The sequence below is a fragment of the Globicephala melas genome, chromosome 2, assembly GCF_963455315.2.
Source record: "Globicephala melas chromosome 2, mGloMel1.2, whole genome shotgun sequence".
Lineage (NCBI taxonomy): Eukaryota > Metazoa > Chordata > Mammalia > Artiodactyla > Delphinidae > Globicephala > Globicephala melas.
Genome location: NC_083315.2, coordinates 54,093,518 through 54,110,096, shown reverse-complemented (window position 1 = coordinate 54,110,096; position 16,579 = coordinate 54,093,518). Strand labels below are relative to the sequence as shown.

Genomic DNA, 16,579 nt, shown 5'->3' with positions numbered 1-16,579 from the left:
GTTTCACCGAGGTCACGTCACTTACGGACCCAGAGTGTGAAAGTGCCAGGCAGCGCTGCAAGAGACCCAATTGCTGCAACAGTTTGCCCCGCCACGTTGGGCATCGTAATGGTTCCCATGCCATTACCTTTGTGTGTACAAGGGTAGGTCGTCTGTCCTAACAGCAGGCCAGGAAGTATGCCTGCTGGTGAGTCTGCCTTGATTAGTCCAGGTGTTCCTCACGTGCCCTTGTCGTGGGTCCCTATGAGCCGCTTTTGGTGGAGGCCGTCATATTCGGCCGTGTGCCCTTCCCTTGTGGAAGATCTCTTGATCTTCCGGGCACGTCCACTGTGTGGAGCCATGTGTGCTTAGAGTTGGTGTGTTCCCCAAAAGTCACTGGCTCTTAGTCTGAGGAGGCACAGTTGCCCTGAGCGTGTCTCAGGGTTTCCGGAAGACATCCTTTAGCTGTGATGGAGGGGAGAGTGCTCAGGAGAGGAATTGCAGGGCCCGAGGCCAGGGTGTTGTTGGACAGCGGGGCTCTTTTTCCTGATGGCGGCACGCTGTGAAGGCGTCTACGCCACATTGCTTTCACATTTACATGCGGACACCCAGGCACGATGGGCAGCAAATGAAATGTTGAGGGGATATAGAGCACGCATCACTAGATGGTATCGCCCTTTCCCTCGGTGCGCCCGTGCACCATCCTCAAGCACGCGTGTGTTCTCTCAGCCCGAGCCAGGTGGACTGCCAGGGACGGAATCCCAGCAGCAGAGCAGCCTGGGGCCATCCGTATAATCCATAATACCTGGTGAAGGGAGGAGGAGGAGTCTCGCAGGGGTGTTGGCGCACATTCCATGAGGATCCTGGTTTAAACCTTGTTGCGGTAAGTGGCACTTCTTTGCTAAAACCTAGAGGTTTGGCCACGGGAACTGAAAACCGGTGCTACAGCCTCATCTTCTGTCTTTTTCCTGGGGAACATGAGCTTCGATGACCTGAGAACTGGCTGCATTTCCTGCCCCATGGCTCAGATCTGGCCGCTTCTGTATGCTGACATGATTCAGCTCACTGGCCGTCCCTTGGTGGAATCTGCAACTTTGCATGTCCGGCGTTTGAGCATGTGCTTGGATCGATGATGACCCCCACAAATGCATTCCTTGGAAATCTGAACAAAATGAGTGAGAAAACCCTACCGTCTCCTCATCGGAACTGAGGTCCAGCACGTGGCTCCCAAAAGGAAAGTAGGGAGAGGTTGAGGTTGCGTTTGCTGCCGTGTGTGTGTACAGCCACGTTGTTCAAGTGGAGGGTTGTGGCCGTCTCGTGGGGAGAAGAGCCACTGGGAAAGGAGCCTGGGATGCCAATCCAGGTGGGAAGGCTAGGGACAGCGTGCCGTCTCTGGGTTCCTTGGTCGAGCCAGGACTTCTGTCCCCTGCCTCGGACGAGCATGCGGCTAGGAAAGGAAGCGTGAACCATTGGTGGTCCTATCGACTGCATTTGAGTTCTACAGGCCGCCGCCACCGGCTACTCGTTGCCTTGTGCCCTCACGGAAAGAGAAGTCTATGCTCAGGGTCAGAGCAGGATTCCTGGCCTAGGGCTGGCTCTTTGTCATGTTCTGCTTGGGAGACCAGATGCAGTTTAGGTTTCTCATGATGAGGGGAGAAATCCAATGGGCCATTGTCCCCGGGCGGTTGGCCAAGCTGATGGCTCCTCCTCGGGTTGTTTCCGGCTTGTGTGTGCTGTGTGAACAGGCTAGAAAATGCCTTAGTCAAGATAAGTCACAGCAAGCTTCTTTGGTGAGGGGTGGCTCTGGCATCTTTCCATGACACGTTGGGATCCCGGTGGAGAGGGAAGGGCAAGGCTACCTATAAAGACACATGAAATGGCTGGCTAAGCCCACATGTCTACTTGTGGGTGGACAGATTGACGGAGGCCATAGGCTTCCAGGAACACTTTTGATATCCCCTCAGGAGCATTTGGAGGCACGTGTAGAGAGGGAACACGGGAGAACTTCTGTGGACTGTCCCGCCTTTTTCCCCTCCTTGGTCGATTTACTTCATGGCGGGTCCCTATGCTAGTGAATGGTTGCCTTTGTGGCACAGTATGGTGTCTTCTCATGGGGGCTGATTTGGAGGTCGTGGGGTGTTTCGTCCCTGTCTGTCCACGTTCCCCCTGTGTTGAAGGCGTGAGGGTGTTCCTGAGTCCAGCCCAACATCTTTACTAAACCTGGCCCACATAGCGTTCCCTGAGGTTTGCAGCTCTTCCCGGAGGTCACTGGGCACAACCATGCGGAAAAAAGGGAGTCGGCTGCCAAGGAAAGGCTATAGATTGAAAGGCGGGTGAGGGTGTGTGGTGCGGGGGTCATTTTTACTGCCACGCGCTGGTGCATCCAGACTGTGGTATCCGGTGTGCCTGGCCACAGGCCAGACGAGTCATAGCGGTTCAAGTGTCTAGGCTGTTGGCTGGGTTCTCTTAATTGCATGGCTGTGGGTCACACATTGCTTCTAGAAGACCTGGGCCTCACTGTTTCTCCGAGGTCACGTCACTGACGGGCCCGGAGTGTGAATGTGCCAGGTACCACTGCAGTTGACCCCATTGGTGCAATGGTGTTCTCCGCCACAATGGGCATTGGAATGGCTCCCATGCCATTTGGTTGCAAGGGTTTCCCCACCACGTTGGGCTTCAGAATGTTTCCCATGTCATTACCTCTGTGTGTGAACCAAGGGTAGGTCACCTGTCTTGGCAGCAGCTCAGGAAGTGTGCCTACTGGTGAGTCTCCCTTGATCAGTCCAGCTGTTCCTCACGTGCCCTTTGTCACGGTTCCCTTCGAGCTGCTTTTGATGAAGGCCGTCATATTCGGCCAAGGCCCCTTCCCTTGTGGAAGATCTCTTCCCCGTAAGAGCGTGGCACTTGTGTGGAAGAATATGTGCCAAGGGCGGGCGTGTTCCCCTAGATGGCACCGGCTCTTAGTCTGAGGGGCCACAGTTGCCCAGAGGGTGTCTCAGGGGTTTAGGAAGACATCCTTCTGCTGTGGTGGATGGGAGAGCACTCAGGAGTGGAATTGCAGTGCCCGAGACCAGGGGGATTTTGGACAGCGGTGCTCTATGTCCTGATGGCCGCACCCTCTGAAGGCGTCAGCTCTATGTTGCTTTCACGTTTCCCTGCGGACCCACAGGCAAGATCTGCAGCAAATTAAATGTCGAGGGGAGACAGAGCACGCATCACTGAGGGACATCGCCCTTTCGCTCGGTGCACCCGTGCACCCTCCTAAAGAACGCATGTGTTCTCTCACCCCGAGCCAGGTGGAATGCCAGGAAAGGAATTCCAGCAGCAGATCCACCTGGGACCATCTGTATAATCCCTGACACCCGGTGAAGTGAGGAGGAGGAGTCTCACAGGGGTGTTGGCCCGCATTCCATGAGGATCCTGGTTTAACCCTTGTTGCGGTAAGTAGCACCTCTTTCCTGAAACCTAGAGGTTTGACCAAGGGAACATGTGCAACGGGGCTACACCCTCACCTTGTGGCCTTTTCCATGGGAACCCGAGCTTCGATGCCCTGAGAACTGGCTGCATTTCCTTCCCCAATGGCTTTGCTTTGTTCACTTCCGTATGCTGACGTGATTCAGCTCGCTGTCCGTACCGTGGTGGAATCTGCAAGTTTGCATGTCCAGCGTTTGAGCATGTGCTTGGCTCGACGATGACTTCCACAAACGCATTCCTTGGAAATCTGAACAAAATGAGTGAGAAATCCCTGCCGTCTCCTCCTTGGAACTGAGGTCCAACACGTGGCTCCCAAAAGGAAAGTAGGGAGAGGTTCGCGTTGCATTTGCTCCCGTGGGTGTCCACAGCCACGCTGTTTAAGTTGAGGCTTGTGGCCGTCTGATGGGGAGAAGAGGCATTGGGAAAGGAGCCTGGGATGCCAATCCAGGAGGGAAGGCTAGGGAGAGCGTGCCGTCTGTGGGTTCCTTGGTCTAGCCGGGACTGCTGTCCCCTGCCACGGTTCAGCATTCGGGTAGGAGAGGAAGCGTGAGCCCTTGGTGGTCCGGTCGCCTGCCCTTGAGTTCTACAGGCCTCCGCCACCGGCTACTCGTTGCCTTGTGCCCGCAAAGAAACGGAAGTCTGTAGGCTCAGGGTCAGAGCAGGATTCCTGGCCTAGGGCAGGCTTCTTTGCCATGTTCTGCTTGGGAGACCAGATGCAGTTTAGGTTTCTCCTGATAAGGGGAGAAATCCAATGGGCCATTGTCACCGGGAGGTTGGCCAAGCTAAGGGCTCCTCCTCGGGTTGTGTCTGGCTTGTGTGTGCTGTGTGAAAGGGCTAGAAAATGCCTTAGTGAAGATAAGTCACAGCAAGCTTCTTTGGTGAGGGGTGGCTCTGGCATCTTTCCCTGACACGTTGGGATCCCGGTGGAGAGAGGAGGGCAAGGCGAATGAAGCAGACACGAGAGATGGCTGGCTAATCCCACAGGTTTACTGGTGGGTGGATAGATCGATGGTGGTCATAGGCTTCCGGGAACACTTTTGGTATTCCCTCAGGGACATTTGGAGGCAAGTGTAGAGAGGGAACACGGGAGCACATCTGTGGCGTGTCTCGCTTGTTTCCCCTCCTTGGTCAGTTTACTTCATGGCGGGTCCCTGTGCCAGGGAATGGTTGCCTTCGTGGCACAGTATGGTGTCTTCTCATGGGGGCTGATTTGGAGGCCGTGGGGTGTTTTGTCCCTGTCTGTCCACGTCCTCCCTGTGTTGAAGATGTGAAGGTGTTCCTCAGTACAGCCCTGCATCGGTACTACACCCAGCCCACCTAGCAGTCCCTGAGGATTGCAGACCTTCCCGGAGGTCTTTGGGCAAAACCACGCGGAAAGGGAGTCGGCTGCCAAGGAAAGGCTACAGGTTTCCGGGCCCGAGAGGATGTGTGGTGCGGGGATCTTTTCTCCTGCCACCCGCTGGTGCTTTGAGACTGTGGTGTACGGCGTGCCTGGCCACAGTCCAGAGAAGTCATACCGGTTCAGGTGTCTAGGCTGTTGGCCGGGTTCTCTTGTTGCGCGGCTGTAGGTAACACGTTGCTTCTAGAGGACCTGGGCCTCACGGTTTCACCGAGGTCACGTCACTGACGGACCCAGAGTGCGAAAGTGCCAGGCAGCACTGCAAGAGACCCAATTGCTGCAACAGTTTGCCCCGCCACGTTGGGCATCGTAATGGTTCCCATGCCATTACCTTTGTGTGTACGACAAGGGTAGGTCGTCTGTCCTAACAGCAGGCCAGGAAGTATGCCTGCTGGTGAGTCTGCCTTGATTAGTCCAGGTGTTCCTCACGTGCCCTTTGTCGTGGGTCCCTATGAGCCGCTTTTGGTGGAGGCCGTCATATTCGGCCGTGTGCCCTTCCCTTGTGGAAGATCTCTTGATCTTCCGGGCGCGTCCACTGTGTGGAGCCATGTGTGCTTAGAGTTGGTGTGTTCCCCAAAGGTCACCGGCTCTTAGTCTGAGGAGGCACAGTTGCCCTGAGCGTGTCTCAGGGTTTCCGGAAGACATCCTTTAGCTGTGATGGAGGGGAGAGTGCTCAGGAGAGGAATTGCAGGGCCCGAGGCCAGGGTGTTGTTGGACAGCGGGGCTCTTTGTCCTGATGGCGGCACGCTGTGAAGGCGTCTACGCCACATTGCTTTCACATTTACGTGCGGACACCCAGGCACGATGGGCAGCAAATGAAATGTTGAGGGGATATAGAGCACGCATCACTAGATGGTATCGCCCTTTCCCTCGGTGCGCCCGTGCACCATCCTCAAGCACGCGTGTGTTCTCTCAGCCCGAGCCAGGTGGACTGCCAGGGACGGAATCCCAGCAGCAGAGCAGCCTGGGGCCATCCGTATAATCCATAATACCTGGTGAAGGGAGGAGGAGGAGTCTCGCAGGGGTGTTGGCGCACATTCCATGAGGATCCTGGTTTAAACCTTGTTGCGGTAAGTGGCACTTCTTTGCTAAAACCTAGAGGTTTGGCCACGGGAGCTGAAAACCGGTGCTACAGCCTCATCTTCTGTCTTTTTCCTGGGGAACATGAGCTTCGATGACCTGAGAACTGGCTGCACTTCCTGCCCCATGGCTCAGATCTGGCCGCTTCTGTATGCTGACATGATTCAGCTCACTGGCCGTCCCTTGGTGGAATCTGCAACTTTGCATGTCCGGCGTTTGAGCATGTGCTTGGATCGATGATGACCCCCACAAATGCATTCCTTGGAAATCTGAACAAAATGAGTGAGAAAACCCTACCGTCTCCTCATCGGAACTGAGGTCCAGCACGTGGCTCCCAAAAGGAAAGTAGGGAGAGGTTGAGGTTGCGTTTGCTGCCGTGTGTGTGTACAGCCACGTTGTTCAAGTGGAGGGTTGTGGCCGTCTCGTGGGGAGAAGAGCCATTGGGAAAGGAGCCTGGGATGCCAATCCAGGTGGGAAGGCTAGGGACAGCGTGCCGTCTCTGGGTTCCTTGGTCGAGCCAGGACTTCTGTCCCCTGCCTCGGACGAGCATGCGGCTAGGAAAGGAAGCGTGAACCATTGGTGGTCCTATCGACTGCATTTGAGTTCTACAGGCCGCCGCCACCGGCTACTCGTTGCCTTGTGCCCTCACGGAAAGAGAAGTCTATGCTCAGGGTCAGAGCAGGATTCCTGGCCTAGGGCTGGCTCTTTGTCATGTTCTGCTTGGGAGACCAGATGCAGTTTAGGTTTCTCATGATGAGGGGAGAAATCCAATGGGCCATTGTCCCCGGGCGGTTGGCCAAGCTGATGGCTCCTCCTCGGGTTGTTTCCGGCTTGTGTGTGCTGTGTGAACAGGCTAGAAAATGCCTTAGTCAAGATAAGTCACAGCAAGCTTCTTTGGTGAGGGGTGGCTCTGGCATCTTTCCATGACACGTTGGGATCCCGGTGGAGAGGGAAGGGCAAGGCTACCTATAAAGACACATGAAATGGCTGGCTAAGCCCACATGTTTACTTGTAGGTGGACAGATTGACAGAGGCCATAGGCTTCCAGGAACACTTTTGATATCCCCTCAGGAGCATTTGGAGGCACGTGTAGAGAGGGAACACGGGAGAACTTCTGTGGACTGTCCCGCCTTTTTCCCCTCCTTGGTCGATTTACTTCATGGCGGGTCCCTATGCTAGTGAATGGTTGCCTTTGTGGCACAGTATGGTGTCTTCTCATGGGGGCTGATTTGGAGGTCGTGGGGTGTTTTGTCCCTGTCTGTCCATGTTCCCCCTGTGTTGAAGGCGTGAGGGTGTTCCTGAGTCCAGCCCAACATCTTTACTAAACCTGGCCCACATAGCGTTCCCTGAGGTTTGCAGCTCTTCCCGGAGGTCACTGGGCACAACCATGCGGAAAAAAGGGAGTCGGCTGCCAAGGAAAGGCTATAGATTGAAAGGCGGGTGAGGGTGTGTGGTGCGGGGGTCATTTTTACTGCCACGCGCTGGTGCATCCAGACTGTGGTATCCGGTGTGCCTGGCCACAGGCCAGACGAGTCATAGCGGTTCAAGTGTCTAGGCTGTTGGCTGGGTTCTCTTAATTGCATGGCTGTGGGTCACACATTGCTTCTAGAAGACCTGGGCCTCACTGTTTCTCCGAGGTCACGTCACTGACGGGCCCGGAGTGTGAATGTGCCAGGTACCACTGCAGTTGACCCCATTGGTGCAATGGTGTTCTCCGCCACAATGGGCATTGGAATGGCTCCCATGCCATTTGGTTGCAAGGGTTTCCCCACCACGTTGGGCTTCAGAATGTTTCCCATGTCATTACCTCTGTGTGTGAACCAAGGGTAGGTCACCTGTCTTGGCAGCAGCTCAGGAAGTGTGCCTACTGGTGAGTCTCCCTTGATCAGTCCAGCTGTTCCTCACGTGCCCTTTGTCACGGTTCCCTTCGAGCTGCTTTTGATGAAGGCCGTCATATTCGGCCAAGGCCCCTTCCCTTGTGGAAGATCTCTTCCCCGTAAGAGCGTGGCACTTGTGTGGAAGAATATGTGCCAAGGGCGGGCGTGTTCCCCTAGATGGCACCGGCTCTTAGTCTGAGGGGCCACAGTTGCCCAGAGGGTGTCTCAGGGGTTTAGGAAGACATCCTTCTGCTGTGGTGGATGGGAGAGCACTCAGGAGTGGAATTGCAGTGCCCGAGACCAGGGGGATTTTGGACAGCGGTGCTCTATGTCCTGATGGCCGCACCCTCTGAAGGCGTCAGCTCTATGTTGCTTTCACGTTTCCCTGCGGACCCACAGGCAAGATCTGCAGCAAATTAAATGTCGAGGGGAGACAGAGCACGCATCACTGAGGGACATCGCCCTTTCGCTCGGTGCACCCGTGCACCCTCCTAAAGAACGCATGTGTTCTCTCACCCCGAGCCAGGTGGAATGCCAGGAAAGGAATTCCAGCAGCAGATCAACCTGGGACCATCTGTATAATCCCTGACACCCGGTGAAGTGAGGAGGAGGAGTCTCACAGGGGTGTTGGCCCGCATTCCATGAGGATCCTGGTTTAACCCTTGTTGCGGTAAGTAGCACCTCTTTCCTGAAACCTAGAGGTTTGACCAAGGGAACATGTGCAACGGGGCTACACCCTCACCTTGTGGCCTTTTCCATGGGAACCCGAGCTTCGATGCCCTGAGAACTGGCTGCATTTCCTTCCCCAATGGCTTTGCTTTGTTCACTTCCGTATGCTGACGTGATTCAGCTCGCTGTCCGTACCGTGGTGGAATCTGCAAGTTTGCATGTCCAGCGTTTGAGCATGTGCTTGGCTCGACGATGACTTCCACAAACGCATTCCTTGGAAATCTGAACAAAATGAGTGAGAAATCCCTGCCGTCTCCTCCTTGGAACTGAGGTCCAACACGTGGCTCCCAAAAGGAAAGTAGGGAGAGGTTCGCATTGCATTTGCTCCCGTGGGTGTCCACAGCCACGCTGTTTAAGTTGAGGCTTGTGGCCGTCTGATGGGGAGAAGAGGCATTGGGAAAGGAGCCTGGGATGCCAATCCAGGAGGGAAGGTTAGGGAGAGCGTGCCGTCTGTGGGTTCCTTGGTCTAGCCGGGACTGCTGTCCCCTGCCACGGTTCAGCATTCGGGTAGGAGAGGAAGCGTGAGCCCTTGGTGGTCCGGTCGCCTGCCCTTGAGTTCTACAGGCCTCCGCCACCAGCTACTCGTTGCCTTGTGCCCGCAAAGAAACGGAAGTCTGTAGGCTCAGGGTCAGAGCAGGATTCCTGGCCTAGGGCAGGCTTCTTTGCCATGTTCTGCTTGGGAGACCAGATGCAGTTTAGGTTTCTCCTGATAAGGGGAGAAATCCAATGGGCCATTGTCACCGGGAGGTTGGCCAAGCTAAGGGCTCCTCCTCGGGTTGTGTCTGGCTTGTGTGTGCTGTGTGAAAGGGCTAGAAAATGCCTTAGTGAAGATAAGTCACAGCAAGCTTCTTTGGTGAGGGGTGGCTCTGGCATCTTTCCCTGACACGTTGGGATCCCGGTGGAGAGAGGAGGGCAAGGCGAATGAAGCAGACACGAGAGATGGCTGGCTAATCCCACAGGTTTACTGGTGGGTGGATAGATCGATGGTGGTCATAGGCTTCCGGGAACACTTTTGGTATTCCCTCAGGGACATTTGGAGGCAAGTGTAGAGAGGGAACACGGGAGCACATCTGTGGCGTGTCTCGCTTGTTTCCCCTCCTTGGTCAATTTACTTCATGGCGGGTCCCTGTGCCAGGGAATGGTTGCCTTCGTGGCACAGTATGGTGTCTTCTCATGGGGGCTGATTTGGAGGCCGTGGGGTGTTTTGTCCCTGTCTGTCCACGTTCTCCCTGTGTTGAAGATGTGAAGGTGTTCCTCAGTACAGCCCTGCATCGGTACTACACCCAGCCCACCTAGCAGTCCTTGAGGATTGCAGACCTTCCCGGAGGTCTTTGGGCAAAACCACGCGGAAAGGGAGTCGGCTGCCAAGGAAAGGCTACAGGTTTCCGGGCCCGAGAGGATATGTGGTGCGGGGATCTTTTCTCCTGCCACCCGCTGGTGCTTTGAGACTGTGGTGTACGGCGTGCCTGGCCACAGTCCAGAGAAGTCATACCGGTTCAGGTGTCTAGGCTGTTGGCCGGGTTCTCTTGTTGCGCGGCTGTAGGTAACACGTTGCTTCTAGAGGACCTGGGCCTCACGGTTTCACCGAGGTCACGTCACTTACGGACCCAGAGTGTGAAAGTGCCAGGCAGCGCTGCAAGAGACCCAATTGCTGCAACAGTTTGCCCCGCCACGTTGGGCATCGTAATGGTTCCCATGCCATTACCTTTGTGTGTACAAGGGTAGGTCGTCTGTCCTAACAGCAGGCCAGGAAGTATGCCTGCTGGTGAGTCTGCCTTGATTAGTCCAGGTGTTCCTCACGTGCCCTTGTCGTGGGTCCCTATGAGCCGCTTTTGGTGGAGGCCGTCATATTCGGCCGTGTGCCCTTCCCTTGTGGAAGATCTCTTGATCTTCCGGGCACGTCCACTGTGTGGAGCCATGTGTGCTTAGAGTTGGTGTGTTCCCCAAAAGTCACTGGCTCTTAGTCTGAGGAGGCACAGTTGCCCTGAGCGTGTCTCAGGGTTTCCGGAAGACATCCTTTAGCTGTGATGGAGGGGAGAGTGCTCAGGAGAGGAATTGCAGGGCCCGAGGCCAGGGTGTTGTTGGACAGCGGGGCTCTTTGTCCTGATGGCGGCACGCTGTGAAGGCGTCTACGCCACATTGCTTTCACATTTACATGCGGACACCCAGGCACGATGGGCAGCAAATGAAATGTTGAGGGGATATAGAGCACGCATCACTAGATGGTATCGCCCTTTCCCTCGGTGCGCCCGTGCACCATCCTCAAGCACGCGTGTGTTCTCTCAGCCCGAGCCAGGTGGACTGCCAGGGACGGAATCCCAGCAGCAGAGCAGCCTGGGGCCATCCGTATAATCCATAATACCTGGTGAAGGGAGGAGGAGGAGTCTCGCAGGGGTGTTGGCGCACATTCCATGAGGATCCTGGTTTAAACCTTGTTGCGGTAAGTGGCACTTCTTTGCTAAAACCTAGAGGTTTGGCCACGGGAACTGAAAACCGGTGCTACAGCCTCATCTTCTGTCTTTTTCCTGGGGAACATGAGCTTCGATGACCTGAGAACTGGCTGCATTTCCTGCCCCATGGCTCAGATCTGGCCGCTTCTGTATGCTGACATGATTCAGCTCACTGGCCGTCCCTTGGTGGAATCTGCAACTTTGCATGTCCGGCGTTTGAGCATGTGCTTGGATCGATGATGACCCCCACAAATGCATTCCTTGGAAATCTGAACAAAATGAGTGAGAAAACCCTACCGTCTCCTCATCGGAACTGAGGTCCAGCACGTGGCTCCCAAAAGGAAAGTAGGGAGAGGTTGAGGTTGCGTTTGCTGCCGTGTGTGTGTACAGCCACGTTGTTCAAGTGGAGGGTTGTGGCCGTCTCGTGGGGAGAAGAGCCACTGGGAAAGGAGCCTGGGATGCCAATCCAGGTGGGAAGGCTAGGGACAGCGTGCCGTCTCTGGGTTCCTTGGTCGAGCCAGGACTTCTGTCCCCTGCCTCGGACGAGCATGCGGCTAGGAAAGGAAGCGTGAACCATTGGTGGTCCTATCGACTGCATTTGAGTTCTACAGGCCGCCGCCACCGGCTACTCGTTGCCTTGTGCCCTCACGGAAAGAGAAGTCTATGCTCAGGGTCAGAGCAGGATTCCTGGCCTAGGGCTGGCTCTTTGTCATGTTCTGCTTGGGAGACCAGATGCAGTTTAGGTTTCTCATGATGAGGGGAGAAATCCAATGGGCCATTGTCCCCGGGCGGTTGGCCAAGCTGATGGCTCCTCCTCGGGTTGTTTCCGGCTTGTGTGTGCTGTGTGAACAGGCTAGAAAATGCCTTAGTCAAGATAAGTCACAGCAAGCTTCTTTGGTGAGGGGTGGCTCTGGCATCTTTCCATGACACGTTGGGATCCCGGTGGAGAGGGAAGGGCAAGGCTACCTATAAAGACACATGAAATGGCTGGCTAAGCCCACATGTCTACTTGTGGGTGGACAGATTGACGGAGGCCATAGGCTTCCAGGAACACTTTTGATATCTCCTCAGGAGCATTTGGAGGCACGTGTAGAGAGGGAACACGGGAGAACTTCTGTGGACTGTCCCGCCTTTTTCCCCTCCTTGGTCGATTTACTTCATGGCGGGTCCCTATGCTAGTGAATGGTTGCCTTTGTGGCACAGTATGGTGTCTTCTCATGGGGGCTGATTTGGAGGTCGTGGGGTGTTTCGTCCCTGTCTGTCCACGTTCCCCCTGTGTTGAAGGCGTGAGGGTGTTCCTGAGTCCAGCCCAACATCTTTACTAAACCTGGCCCACATAGCGTTCCCTGAGGTTTGCAGCTCTTCCCGGAGGTCACTGGGCACAACCATGCGGAAAAAAGGGAGTCGGCTGCCAAGGAAAGGCTATAGATTGAAAGGCGGGTGAGGGTGTGTGGTGCGGGGGTCATTTTTACTGCCACGCGCTGGTGCATCCAGACTGTGGTATCCGGTGTGCCTGGCCACAGGCCAGACGAGTCATAGCGGTTCAAGTGTCTAGGCTGTTGGCTGGGTTCTCTTAATTGCATGGCTGTGGGTCACACATTGCTTCTAGAAGACCTGGGCCTCACTGTTTCTCCGAGGTCACGTCACTGACGGGCCCGGAGTGTGAATGTGCCAGGTACCACTGCAGTTGACCCCATTGGTGCAATGGTGTTCTCCGCCACAATGGGCATTGGAATGGCTCCCATGCCATTTGGTTGCAAGGGTTTCCCCACCACGTTGGGCTTCAGAATGTTTCCCATGTCATTACCTCTGTGTGTGAACCAAGGGTAGGTCACCTGTCTTGGCAGCAGCTCAGGAAGTGTGCCTACTGGTGAGTCTCCCTTGATCAGTCCAGCTGTTCCTCACGTGCCCTTTGTCACGGTTCCCTTCGAGCTGCTTTTGATGAAGGCCGTCATATTCGGCCAAGGCCCCTTCCCTTGTGGAAGATCTCTTCCCCGTAAGAGCGTGGCACTTGTGTGGAAGAATATGTGCCAAGGGCGGGCGTGTTCCCCTAGATGGCACCGGCTCTTAGTCTGAGGGGCCACAGTTGCCCAGAGGGTGTCTCAGGGGCTTAGGAAGACATCCTTCTGCTGTGGTGGATGGGAGAGCACTCAGGAGTGGAATTGCAGTGCCCGAGACCAGGGGGATTTTGGACAGCGGTGCTCTATGTCCTGATGGCCGCACCCTCTGAAGGCGTCAGCTCTATGTTGCTTTCACGTTTCCCTGCGGACCCACAGGCAAGATCTGCAGCAAATTAAATGTCGAGGGGAGACAGAGCACGCATCACTGAGGGACATCGCCCTTTCGCTCGGTGCACCCGTGCACCCTCCTAAAGAACGCATGTGTTCTCTCACCCCGAGCCAGGTGGAATGCCAGGAAAGGAATTCCAGCAGCAGATCCACCTGGGACCATCTGTATAATCCCTGACACCCGGTGAAGTGAGGAGGAGGAGTCTCACAGGGGTGTTGGCCCGCATTCCATGAGGATCCTGGTTTAACCCTTGTTGCGGTAAGTAGCACCTCTTTCCTGAAACCTAGAGGTTTGACCAAGGGAACATGTGCAACGGGGCTACACCCTCACCTTGTGGCCTTTTCCATGGGAACCCGAGCTTCGATGCCCTGAGAACTGGCTGCATTTCCTTCCCCAATGGCTTTGCTTTGTTCACTTCCGTATGCTGACGTGATTCAGCTCGCTGTCCGTACCGTGGTGGAATCTGCAAGTTTGCATGTCCAGCGTTTGAGCATGTGCTTGGCTCGACGATGACTTCCACAAACGCATTCCTTGGAAATCTGAACAAAATGAGTGAGAAATCCCTGCCGTCTCCTCCTTGGAACTGAGGTCCAACACGTGGCTCCCAAAAGGAAAGTAGGGAGAGGTTCGCGTTGCATTTGCTCCCGTGGGTGTCCACAGCCACGCTGTTTAAGTTGAGGCTTGTGGCCGTCTGATGGGGAGAAGAGGCATTGGGAAAGGAGCCTGGGATGCCAATCCAGGAGGGAAGGCTAGGGAGAGCGTGCCGTCTGTGGGTTCCTTGGTCTAGCCGGGACTGCTGTCCCCTGCCACGGTTCAGCATTCGGGTAGGAGAGGAAGCGTGAGCCCTTGGTGGTCCGGTCGCCTGCCCTTGAGTTCTACAGGCCTCCGCCACCGGCTACTCGTTGCCTTGTGCCCGCAAAGAAACGGAAGTCTGTAGGCTCAGGGTCAGAGCAGGATTCCTGGCCTAGGGCAGGCTTCTTTGCCATGTTCTGCTTGGGAGACCAGATGCAGTTTAGGTTTCTCCTGATAAGGGGAGAAATCCAATGGGCCATTGTCACCGGGAGGTTGGCCAAGCTAAGGGCTCCTCCTCGGGTTGTGTCTGGCTTGTGTGTGCTGTGTGAAAGGGCTAGAAAATGCCTTAGTGAAGATAAGTCACAGCAAGCTTCTTTGGTGAGGGGTGGCTCTGGCATCTTTCCCTGACACGTTGGGATCCCGGTGGAGAGAGGAGGGCAAGGCGAATGAAGCAGACACGAGAGATGGCTGGCTAATCCCACAGGTTTACTGGTGGGTGGATAGATCGATGGTGGTCATAGGCTTCCGGGAACACTTTTGGTATTCCCTCAGGGACATTTGGAGGCAAGTGTAGAGAGGGAACACGGGAGCACATCTGTGGCGTGTCTCGCTTGTTTCCCCTCCTTGGTCAGTTTACTTCATGGCGGGTCCCTGTGCCAGGGAATGGTTGCCTTCGTGGCACAGTATGGTGTCTTCTCATGGGGGCTGATTTGGAGGCCGTGGGGTGTTTTGTCCCTGTCTGTCCACGTCCTCCCTGTGTTGAAGATGTGAAGGTGTTCCTCAGTACAGCCCTGCATCGGTACTACACCCAGCCCACCTAGCAGTCCCTGAGGATTGCAGACCTTCCCGGAGGTCTTTGGGCAAAACCACGCGGAAAGGGAGTCGGCTGCCAAGGAAAGGCTACACGTTTCCGGGCCCGAGAGGATGTGTGGTGCGGGGATCTTTTCTCCTGCCACCCGCTGGTGCTTTGAGACTGTGGTGTACGGCGTGCCTGGCCACAGTCCAGAGAAGTCATACCGGTTCAGGTGTCTAGGCTGTTGGCCGGGTTCTCTTGTTGCGCGGCTGTAGGTAACACGTTGCTTCTAGAGGACCTGGGCCTCACGGTTTCACCGAGGTCACGTCACTGACGGACCCAGAGTGCGAAAGTGCCAGGCAGCACTGCAAGAGACCCAATTGCTGCAACAGTTTGCCCCGCCACGTTGGGCATCGTAATGGTTCCCATGCCATTACCTTTGTGTGTACGACAAGGGTAGGTCGTCTGTCCTAACAGCAGGCCAGGAAGTATGCCTGCTGGTGAGTCTGCCTTGATTAGTCCAGGTGTTCCTCACGTGCCCTTTGTCGTGGGTCCCTATGAGCCGCTTTTGGTGGAGGCCGTCATATTCGGCCGTGTGCCCTTCCCTTGTGGAAGATCTCTTGATCTTCCGGGCGCGTCCACTGTGTGGAGCCATGTGTGCTTAGAGTTGGTGTGTTCCCCAAAGGTCACCGGCTCTTAGTCTGAGGAGGCACAGTTGCCCTGAGCGTGTCTCAGGGTTTCCGGAAGACATCCTTTAGCTGTGATGGAGGGGAGAGTGCTCAGGAGAGGAATTGCAGGGCCCGAGGCCAGGGTGTTGTTGGACAGCGGGGCTCTTTGTCCTGATGGCGGCACGCTGTGAAGGCGTCTACGCCACATTGCTTTCACATTTACGTGCGGACACCCAGGCACGATGGGCAGCAAATGAAATGTTGAGGGGATATAGAGCACGCATCACTAGATGGTATCGCCCTTTCCCTCGGTGCGCCCGTGCACCATCCTCAAGCACGCGTGTGTTCTCTCAGCCCGAGCCAGGTGGACTGCCAGGGACGGAATCCCAGCAGCAGAGCAGCCTGGGGCCATCCGTATAATCCATAATACCTGGTGAAGGGAGGAGGAGGAGTCTCGCAGGGGTGTTGGCGCACATTCCATGAGGATCCTGGTTTAAACCTTGTTGCGGTAAGTGGCACTTCTTTGCTAAAACCTAGAGGTTTGGCCACGGGAGCTGAAAACCGGTGCTACAGCCTCATCTTCTGTCTTTTTCCTGGGGAACATGAGCTTCGATGACCTGAGAACTGGCTGCACTTCCTGCCCCATGGCTCAGATCTGGCCGCTTCTGTATGCTGACATGATTCAGCTCACTGGCCGTCCCTTGGTGGAATCTGCAACTTTGCATGTCCGGCGTTTGAGCATGTGCTTGGATCGATGATGACCCCCACAAATGCATTCCTTGGAAATCTGAACAAAATGAGTGAGAAAACCCTACCGTCTCCTCATCGGAACTGAGGTCCAGCACGTGGCTCCCAAAAGGAAAGTAGGGAGAGGTTGAGGTTGCGTTTGCTGCCGTGTGTGTGTACAGCCACGTTGTTCAAGTGGAGGGTTGTGGCCGTCTCGTGGGGAGAAGAGCCATTGGGAAAGGAGCCTGGGATGCCAATCCAGGTGGGAAGGCTAGGGACAGCGTGCCGTCTCTGGGTTCCTTGGTCGAGCCAGGACTTCTGTC

General features: G+C 55.6%; 7 non-coding genes across 7 annotated transcripts; all 7 read left to right on the top strand.

The window, feature by feature from the left end:
• Positions 1–1,102: 1,102 nt before the first annotated feature.
• On the top strand, positions 1,103–1,194 carry LOC132596910 (small nucleolar RNA SNORD116). The gene has a single exon (XR_009563231.1). It is a non-coding gene; the product is annotated as a small nucleolar RNA SNORD116 (small nucleolar RNA).
• A 2,467-nt stretch (positions 1,195–3,661) lies between these two features.
• Positions 3,662–3,753, top strand: LOC132596927 (small nucleolar RNA SNORD116). The gene has a single exon (XR_009563248.1). It is a non-coding gene; the product is annotated as a small nucleolar RNA SNORD116 (small nucleolar RNA).
• A 2,409-nt stretch (positions 3,754–6,162) lies between these two features.
• LOC132596909 (small nucleolar RNA SNORD116) lies at positions 6,163–6,254 on the top strand. Its single transcript, XR_009563230.1, has one exon. It is a non-coding gene; the product is annotated as a small nucleolar RNA SNORD116 (small nucleolar RNA).
• Positions 6,255–8,721: 2,467 nt separating this feature from the next.
• Positions 8,722–8,813, top strand: LOC132596926 (small nucleolar RNA SNORD116). Its single transcript, XR_009563247.1, has one exon. It is a non-coding gene; the product is annotated as a small nucleolar RNA SNORD116 (small nucleolar RNA).
• Positions 8,814–11,218: 2,405 nt separating this feature from the next.
• Positions 11,219–11,310, top strand: LOC132596908 (small nucleolar RNA SNORD116). Its single transcript, XR_009563229.1, has one exon. It is a non-coding gene; the product is annotated as a small nucleolar RNA SNORD116 (small nucleolar RNA).
• Positions 11,311–13,777: 2,467 nt separating this feature from the next.
• LOC132596925 (small nucleolar RNA SNORD116) lies at positions 13,778–13,869 on the top strand. Its single transcript, XR_009563246.1, has one exon. It is a non-coding gene; the product is annotated as a small nucleolar RNA SNORD116 (small nucleolar RNA).
• A 2,409-nt stretch (positions 13,870–16,278) lies between these two features.
• Positions 16,279–16,370, top strand: LOC132596907 (small nucleolar RNA SNORD116). The gene has a single exon (XR_009563228.1). It is a non-coding gene; the product is annotated as a small nucleolar RNA SNORD116 (small nucleolar RNA).
• Positions 16,371–16,579: the final 209 nt, after the last annotated feature.